A 10,372-nucleotide genomic window follows, 5' to 3' on the forward strand; every position below is an offset into this window, starting at 1 on the left:
GACTGTGCCTGCTCTCGCCATCATGTCTGCATCCAGTCAGCAGGAAGGAGAATAGGAGAGAAAAGGAATACAAACCAATCCTTCTTTTTAAGTCTACTTACTAGAAGTTGCACAGAAAACTTTCATTTATGTCCCACTGATCATAGCTTAATCACATGATTCACCTAGCTATAAAAACAACTGGGAAATGGCGGTAGCCATATAGTTTAGCTAAAGATAAGGAATATTGGTACTGAGAAGGAAAGGGAGATGGGAAACAAGTAGCAGACTATAGTACCTCTATTTGTAATTTAGATTGTTTAATGGATCTTTGCGAATAACTTTAAAGTCTCTCCATACTGAGGAATGGGCTGTTTTAAGTAAACGAGGAATAAATAAATTTGCGTTTCTTAGGAGGAGAATGGATCTTGGCAACTGTTTCTGTTTGACACAAGTCAGTCTCAGACGGGCTCTTTGACGCCATGGAGTTCTCTCACAGTTTCTGTAGATCCAAATTTGGGTTGCCCAGAGTGTCAACAAAGGTATGACTGGTGAGCTTGGACTCTTCTTTTTATCTCCAAAAGCCTAATGAGCAATATACATTCACCTGAGCTAAGGCTATACAAGGAAGATAAACTTCCTTGATTTGAAATGAATTTTTATCAATGTAGTATCTCAACACTGTTCTCTGCTGATCGGTTGGGCTTATATAAATCTTAGCTAAAAGGGATGAAATCATTATTACTTAATACATGTGATTTGTTAGGCAGAAAAATATCTTTCAAAGAGTGTGACCCTTGGGGCACCATGAGATGGAAGAAAATGACAAAAAGGATCTGGAATAGTAAAATGTTTGGGTGCTACTGGCTAGAATTGTTGTTTTGTCATGAGATTTTCAAGTTATATTGCTACATTGAAGCAGTATTTTTCAAACTTTAGTGTGCCGAAGACCTTAGGAACATTGTTAAAACTGCAGTTACGTGGGCCCTGTCCACAGAGATTCTAATTCCATCATTTAGGGACATCATTTTGACAAGTACTGGACTAGAAGATGCTGATTGCCCAAAGTCAAACATTTCTAAATGGAGTTCATCAAACTTTCCTTCAAAAAAGAAAATGAACAAGTCATTAAAAAAAATACAGAATTTACTTTAAATACTAAATTGTCTAAGTTTCTGAAGGATCCAGCAGTTTTCCTCCCCCTCACAATCTATTTTGTGAAGCATGGCCCTCAGACCAAATGAGCACAATTAAATTCTTGCCCAAATGATAATGATTTGATGAGAAACTTTTATCACTCTCTTGTACCATGGCAACCAGTGGACACTGATCCCTGTATGTCAGTTTCCAGGTTGGTCACTCTACAGAGTCCTTGTGTCATAGCAACAGGAGAAAGCTGCAGTTGACTTTGTGTGCCCAAATGCCCTGGAAACAGGGCTTTAATTCCAAGCCCTGATTTCTTTTCCGCAGTTTCCAGATGTGAAGCTGTTTGGACTCTGGGAGTTGGGGCCCTGAGAGAAACATGGTGGAAGAAGGGATTCTGGGACATAAGTGATGTTAGTGGCAGATGTGTGTGTAAATTGGAGCTGTCGGCTGGACCAGCAGGAAATAAGAAGTATAAATCTTAGGGGAAGGGAGTGAATCACATTCACAAAGACAGCTTGAAATGTAGGACAGGAGGTGCATTATAAGTACTTCGCTCTATGTGAACTATCAAGACACTAGGAAAATTAATCATCCTTTGCCTTTGCGTGTTCATGGGGGGTTATGGTAAAATTAAGATTAGAGGGAAAGAGGGATGGTAGCCTTGAGTTTTCTCAACGTTTTAACTATAAAAAAATTTCAAACATACAGCAAACTTGAAAGAATTTTATAGTGAAACATACTACTTGGATTCAACTTTATTAACATTTTATTAACATTTTATTGTACCTATTTTATTCCATTTATTCATCTCTATATATCCCTCTATTCCTCCATCAATATATCTTATTTTTTTTGGATAGCTTTGATGTTAATATTCTGACTGTTGTTTTCTTCTTTCTTTCCAATGCTGGCACTTATTACCCACCTTTTATTTGTCCTCATCCACCCGTAACCATCATCTTCAATGATTACAATAATGAACATGATGCTAGTAACAAAAATAATTACCATTTATGGAACCTACATTATATGACAAGATAACGCTAGCCACTTTTCTTAATTAATATTTCATTATTTGTCTGAATGAGGAGGTAAAATTATCCCTTTTTTAATGATAAGGAAATGTAGTCTTAGAGATGAGTGACTAAACTAGGATTCAAATCTGGTGTCATCTGACATTTTGCCTTGGCAAGCCAGTTTCAGTGGGGAGCAGGGAACAGCCCTTTAGATTTCCTTTCAAACTGGATTAGTGAAAAAATTCACTAAAATCATCTCAAACGTATTATCAAGATAATCGATAATGTAATTTCTTCATGTAAAGAAGTCTTTAGTTCAGATATAATGGAAAGGCTGATCTTTTAACAATCATTATCTGTGAACCCTCTGGGTATCTGCATTTCTTTGCACAAGAGTGAAGTAGGCAATACTTCTCTTTATCATCATTGCTGAAATTCACTGAATTCTTTTATGGGCCAAGCATTCCACACTCAGTTAATTCTTAAGGCTAATTTTCTGAGGGTAGGTACTATAATCTCCATTTTAGAAATCGCAAGGGTGAGAAAGAACCTTTACCTCCACCCTCTTAGGTTCTGTGACTAGGGCCCACAGATTAAACTAACAAAAGGTAGATTAACAAGAGAAACAGTTTATGTCACATACATGTGGGGGCTTCACAAGAAAAAGAAGTGAAAACCCAAAGAAGTGTTTAGACGTGGGAGCTCATATACTATTTTCACAGAGTAATAAGTTATAAAATAACTAGAAAAAGGAAGGGGAGTAAATAATGGGAAGTAAATTGGCAGTAAATTGTGATTCAAGGGGCAGTAAATTGTGGGAAGGTAACTATATGGGGGAAACTAATGGAAGAAAAGAGTTATTTAGTAAGATTTGTTATACAGACCCAAGTTGGTGCCTTCTTCATTGATAAGAGTTGCTTCCAGTGATTGAGTTGTCCTCCTGTTCCTTGTATGAATGGAAATTTTTGCTCTGCTTTTAGAGAGAAAGAAGGAAGGCAGAGAGCTAATTGCTTTCAGCTCCGAACAATTCTTATAACAATGTGTCATCTTTTGGGGTAGCATACTTTGATCCCCTTCAAGATCAAAGAATTGATCCTCACTGGAGCAGACAGGTTGGTGGAACTGAACAGAAAATTTATGTATACGCCAATACATGGAGCTTTGGTATGTAATACAAGTGGCACCTCAAATAAATGGGGAAAATTGAAACTACCAGTGTTCAATAAATGATGTTGGGAAAACTTCTACATGGCAGAAAGGCAGCACAAAAAACTAAAAATACAAATGATAATAGGTGGAAAATATTTGCAATTTATATCAGAGACAAAGGGTTATATTCCCTAATAGGTAAATAACACCTACAAATGTCTGAAGAAAAGACAACTTACCCAATAGAGAAAATGGATGAAAGATAAGAATAGACTATTCCTAGAAGAAGAAATGTAAATGGTTTTTAAATATTCAAAAAGATACTCAGCCTCGTTAAACAAGAAAAATGTAAATTAAAACAACACTGAGATGCCATTTTCTTTGCAGTTTGCAAAAATCCAAAGTTAATAAAATACTACTCTCTGTGTGTGGCTGGTGAGAATATCAATCAGTCTAATCTCCTTGGAGGGAAATTTGTCAATATCTTTCAAAATTATAAATGCACATGCCCTAAGTTTAAGCAATTCCATTTCTAGAAATTTCTCCTACAAGTATACTCACATGTGTGAAATGACACATGTAGAGGGTATTTACTGAAGCTTTTTTTTTTTTTATAATATGGGATATAACAAGTAGAAGACTACGAAATAAAGTATAGTAAATCCATATGATATATACAAAAGAATGACATCTTTGTGTAGTGATTTTGAAAGAGCCCTAGAATCTATTATTAAGTGAAAAAGGGCTAGGTACAGAACAGTGTGTATAGTGTGCTGCCACTTGTGAATCAGGGTACAGGGAGCCGACCTCCTCTCCCAGCAAAGGAGAACACATGCTGCTCTCTTGGGTAGCCTGAGGAGATAGGACAAGATCAAGTTCTAGATCTTGCTCTTGATGGTGAAGTTGCTGGCCCTCCCTTAACTAGGTGAACAGGCCCAAGTACAGAGGGACTTATACAATACCGGCTCCTCCCCTGCTGTCTGCATGGGCTGTATCCAACTGCACTGGTGGGAACCATATTTTTTTATTCTTTGTGGACTAAGACTTCTTTCCTTTTGGACAAGGTCTAAGAACAGTCAGGAATTAGCATTCTAACGTACTTTTGTTCTATTTATGCTTGACAAGTCCGTGTTGGCAGTATAAAAGCCCACTGGAAAAAACAAAACAAAACAGAGAAACCACTTTGAGTTCCAATTTTAGAACTAGAACATTCATCTTTAATCAGATGACGATAACATGGTATGTCACTTACCAAGGGTTTTTACAAAGTGGATGTCAGTTGCTACTGCATGAAATCCCACACAAGCCCAGGCTTGCTATCATGTTTCAACTACCTTCTTAGTTGCCAGCAGAATCTAGAATTTTGATTACCGGTAGACTGACTTTCTACTGAAAGTATGTTGTTTATTCAAAGATCATTTGGCTTTGCCCTAAGGCTTAGCATAAGATAAGAAACATTTGGTTGGGAGATAAATTTCTATGTGTCTCTAGCATTTTTTTAATGTCTTGCAAGGAACTAACAATGAATTTGTGCAAAGATTCAACACCAAGAATGTTTACTGCAGATGTGTTAATAACCCTGAAAAATGGGAAACATTCATAATGGCCAATCATAGGAGGTAGGTGAAATTATAGTAGAGTCATATAATGGAATGCTTCGCAGCCATTTGAAAATGATGATGTAGGAAAATATTTAACAACATGCAAAAGTGTTCGTTATATATTAAGGGGAAAAAGCTGGCCTCAAAATGTATCACAATACTGATCGCTGAATGGCTATACCTTACGGGTTATCAGTGCTTATTGTATTTTTGTAATGGGATATGGGTAAAGTTTTTATTTCTCCTGAAGATTATGAATATTTTTTTACAACAAATATGATTGATTACTTTTGCAAGAAAGCATCTTATGAAAGCTATTATGAGAAGAGGTAGAGACAAAAATGCCTTGAGTGCTTTTCCCAACCCAGTTGCAGCAGGCTAGCGTAGGGGGTCACCTCCAACCCAAATCTCTGCCGTGTCCTCCCAGGTCCATGTGGACTTTGGCCAGTTGCTGGCGGAACTATCTGGATCTTATTATTGATGTCTGGACAGTCTGTGCTGTCCGCCTGAGCAGAGGCACTTGTAAAAACCTATAACCTGAATAAAATTCCCATCAAGCATATTCCTGATATTATTGGTAAAAGGAAGGAGAGAGCATTTAAGAAATTCATTTTATCTTCAGGTCATCTAGAAGACCACCCTCCCCACCCCTGCCAGTTTTAGATGAAATTTTGATTGAATTATTTCTGAATACTTCAATAGCTTTTGAGAAAGAACTTTCCTGAGTGTCCAGCTGCAGCCTCCTGTGAGCACATGGTGCTCATTTGAGAACTCCAGGATCTGTTGCTATGGAAACAATAGTCAAGTCAGACTAACATGAAGACCTCTCCTGAGGCCCCAAGAGCATACTGTTTCCTTCTATTTGGTTTCATTTGGCTTAAGTAGATGCAGAAACTTTTACTTTCTGGATTACCTGTTTTTCATGACCAGACATTGACGAATACATGGTCAAAGAGAGCAAATAATTCTCAGCTGTTTGAGACGTCCCTCTCATTCAGGGCGGGTTGACTTTTGATGGGTGAATTCTAATGAGAATTAATCTTTGTTTCACACAAATACTTTTAAGAACTGGCCAGCCTTTCCCAAAAATGGGATTACATTTATTATGGCTCCTAAGGAACAAAATTTTCAGCTGATGGATGCTTCTGTACCTTGCAAACTGCTGGAGCCAAAGTCTGTCATGGCACCATCAGCGCTCACCTCGCATGTGTGTCAGGCTTTCCTACAGTATTTTCAAACTGCAAAGTGTTTTCTTACATTCCTTGTATTTTTAAAAATTCATGTTCCTGCACTATAGCCCTATGAGGTCAAATGCTAATGTAACTCTTACTTTTATTGGAGCCTTAGAAAAGCCAAGTGATTTTTCTCAAAACACAGTAAGTACAGTGAAAATGCCATTATGAAGTGTGTAGGAGCAGGCTAATCAACATTTTTTTCAACCAAGAGTGACCTCATGGTGCTCTAGCTTCCTTGTTACTCCCTTTTGAGGCTCAGTTACACTGATCTTCCAGTTTGTGGCCTGAGGGCAACAGTTTTGAAACTCCTTGGGAAAAACAACATGTAAAGTAAAGAGACGCAGAAAGATTATGAGGGAGAGAAAGGGTGATAAGGAGCAAACCCCCATGCAGGTAAACCATGCCCTCTTCACCTTACAATTTATAATTCCTAAGCTTAAAATATTCTGAAACACCTAAGCAATGTGTGGCAAATAGAAGTTTCTTTTAAAAGCAAATATGCTGCAAAAACTGAAAACAACCTAAATGTCCATCAAGAGTAGAATGGACACATAAATGGTGAAATAGTCATACAATGAAATAATAATCAGCAATATGAACAGAACGACCCACTGGATAAAACTTACATACATTATGGTGAATGAGAAAAGCCAGAGTCAAAAGAATATGTGCTATATGATTCCATTTACATAAGTTCTATCTGAACCTTTTATCTGAACTGATCTATAGGGGAAAGAAATCAGTCAGGCTAACCTGGTAGTATAGCGGGGTGAGATTTCCTGGGAGGGCACTAGGGAACTTTCTAAAGTGAAGAAAATGTGCTCCATCTCTATTGGAGTGATAGTCGCATGGGTATATACATTTGTCAAAACTCATCAAAGTCTACACTTAAAATCTGTGTATTTACCATATGTAAATTATACCTCAGTAAAGAAAAAGTGTATTTTTTAGCTTTTCTCTGTGTGGCATTCTTCTAACTGCTTTACAGATTTATCTTACTTCTCACAAAAACATGGGAGAGGCGATATGTTTATTTGTACTATATAGATGGGAAAACAGAGTGGTTACAAGAATATCTATGGGAATGGAGCTAGTGAATGGGCCCAGGAGTTGAACTCTGGCTCCAGAATCAAACTTCCAAGCCTGCCAGAAGTAGCAACCGGCTAGTTGTTTTCCATTTCCTATAAGAGCTTTTCTAAGTATCATAGCAGAACAATTGCTCATATAAGCAGAAAGAATCTGGTTACTTAAATATGCCTATTTATGTTGGGAGTTTGGATCCATTTAGCTTCCACATAAACAACATTACTAAATTGCAGACTGGCCTTGCAGATTATCAGGAAGGCCAGTCTCCTGAACATTGTTTGCTAATCAACTGTACAACAACACAGCTAATGTAAGACAAGCAAAATCATGTGCCTGACATTGCCAAGAAATTAAGGCAAAAGTGATTCAGGCATTGGGCTTGAAAGAAGACTATCTACTCCAGTTTGATAGTTATAACTTATTGTATTATCTATAGAGAACAATTATCAGTGACATCAAAGTGTTAAGTGTGGCCAAATACAGGAGAATGAGATTGAGGTGAGAGAAAATTTCTAGTTTGTCAGTTATATACTTGCATATCATTTGCAATTTTTATGAGTATGCATTTTTTATGAGATTTTTAACAGTGACCCAATTAACTGTTTCTGCTTATGTGACAGTTAGCCATTTTACAATATTCATTCATTCGTTCATTCATTCATTGAATAAACACCAAATGTCTACCAGATGCCAGATACTAGATACTGAAGACACATAGGATTTAGCAGTCTCGTGGTCAGTAATGCAGGCAAACAATTATGGAATGAGGTAGGTACTCTACAGTTGATGGGATTTTGATTAGATCAAGAAATACTGCCCCAACTCTGCTTTTAGCCATGGGTTTAGTGGCTTTATATGACTGGGGGTGGGGGTGGCATAAGAGTTAAAGCATTTCTGAATGGCCTAAGGATTTACAATCCTCTTCTTTATGAATATTACCAGAAGCATGACCAGTACCTGGAAGATACAGGGCTGATTCTATATGTCGACATGACTTTGTGAAGATAGCAGTTTTTTTCTAATCCTGGTTTCTCATGGTAAAATGGTTGTTTGTCAGTTGCCGGAGGGCTAAATTTCAAGGCTGTCATTTGGGTGCTTTTCTCTGTTCCATGGCTACAGGCCATATCCTCCTCAATATCAGTCACTGTCTTCCCATTTTGAAAAAGGCCTAAGGGGTAAGAGAGGCTGACTTGGTGCAGATTCATTGTTTATTTTCTAGAGTCTTTGGAAATGAAAATACCAAGTAGCCCAGTAATGACCAGGATTGAAATTATTCATTCTACATCCAGGGGGAAGTCATATTGCCTTTGTAATATAAAAGAAAACATAATTATTATCATAAGCTTGTGCTGTCTTTAGATCCAGAAAAAGAATTGGTAGGTGTATACTTTCCTTTCTGCTTGAGCTTAAGACAAAGTTGTTTTTTAAAAAAATTAATTAACAGGTTGTAAAAAGTAGCTATTTTCAGGACCATATGGTTCATTAGCACCACATGGTGCGCCTGTACCAGACACCTCGTCCTTAAGTCCTGTGTTCCTGCCTGTTTAAAATTTGAATGATTGCCTCCCTTTCCCCTGCTCTAGTACGTTCAGGGTAGTTAAATCCTTCCTGGCACACTATGTCCTTCAATACCTTCTTTATAAGCATGCCTGATTTCAGAATCGTTCTGTAATTGGGAGTCAGCCTCACTGGGCAAGTGCACGTCTTAAACCCTTCACAGTGGCCTACCAGCCCAATTAAACTACAGAAATATAAAAGCAATTAGTTGAGAGCATTTGCAAAATACATGCATGTTAGGAATTTGTGTAGTTACAGAGACTTTGCCACTCAGATCTAATTGCTTGGATGTGCTGATTTTACCAATGGAAAAAAAAATCAAAGAAAATTCTGCATATTCCATGACTCAGTCTATTCTTGGCTGAGACCCTGAGGCCTCTATAGCGTGAAAGAATTTGTTTATAATCAGTTTCTGTATTGGGGAAGGAAATTTCTGGCACCCCCCCCCCCCACACCCCTTGCAAACTGATGGACACCAACAAGGAGAATAATAAGCAGTAAAGTGAACTTCCATCTTCATTGAAATTAGGACACATTCACAACTAGACTCATATTAGTGTGTTTGCAAAAGGGCTTTCAGGTTAGTGAAAACTGTACCAATGTGAAGATACGCTTAAAAAGAAGGCCGAGGGCTTCAAATTTCATGGGCAGACTAGACATAATTCAGAATTCTTCAAAATAGATGTCACAGCCTTCACTTGAAACAACATCAGGGTGCATAGGCTGACAGCAACATGCTGTGACCTCAGACGACTGAGCAAACATGTAAAAAACATAGATACACCATCTTAGAAGACTATAGGTGGTAGGTGGAGGATAAATTGGGGGGAACAAATAGCCCTTCAGGTTCTATATCTGCTAAAGAAGAGTGAAGACGTCACCACGCACTAAAAACCTCTACTAAGTGATTTCACTGGGAGCGTGTAGCCCATTGTCTCATTACATAGAATGAGACGTATACACACATGCACACACATAATGGCAAGGAAGGGAAGGACAGAGATAGAACTACATATAATGACTTACAGAAATTTCCAAGGGATATCGCTAAGTGAGAAGAAGTTGAAGGTGATATGTAAATAGACTCATTCTATTTGTATAGAGACAATAAACCTCTCACATTCTTTTATGTTTACATGTGGTAGTAACAATAACGATTTCAGGGGTGTGGTACTGGAAAGAGCTAGGGTCAACCATGTGAGGAGAAAGGTGTGTGTATGTGTGTGTGTGTGTGTGTACGGTTGGTTGCCGACTTACCACGGTGTACTTATGATCTTTTTACTTTGCCATGATGTCAAAGCGGTATACACTCAGTAGAAACGCTACTTTAAATTTTGAATTTAATCTTTTTCTGGTCTGGTGGTAAGATACTCTTTCGTGACATTAGGCAGTGGCAGTGAGCCGCAGCTCCTGGTGAGCCACATGATCTCAAGAGTAAACAACTGATACTATAAAGTGTACTGTGTTGCCAGCATTTTTTGGATATTGTATTTGGTGTTTTTACATCTCATGTCTACAAAATGCCTATCTGTGTCTCCTGCTTCTGATGCGAAAAAGATGAAGGCAAATACTCTTTAGATAAAACTAAAGATAATTACCCAGC

The sequence above is a fragment of the Pteropus vampyrus genome, unplaced genomic scaffold (genome assembly GCF_000151845.1).
Source record: "Pteropus vampyrus isolate Shadow unplaced genomic scaffold, Pvam_2.0 Scaffold199, whole genome shotgun sequence".
Lineage (NCBI taxonomy): Eukaryota > Metazoa > Chordata > Mammalia > Chiroptera > Pteropodidae > Pteropus > Pteropus vampyrus.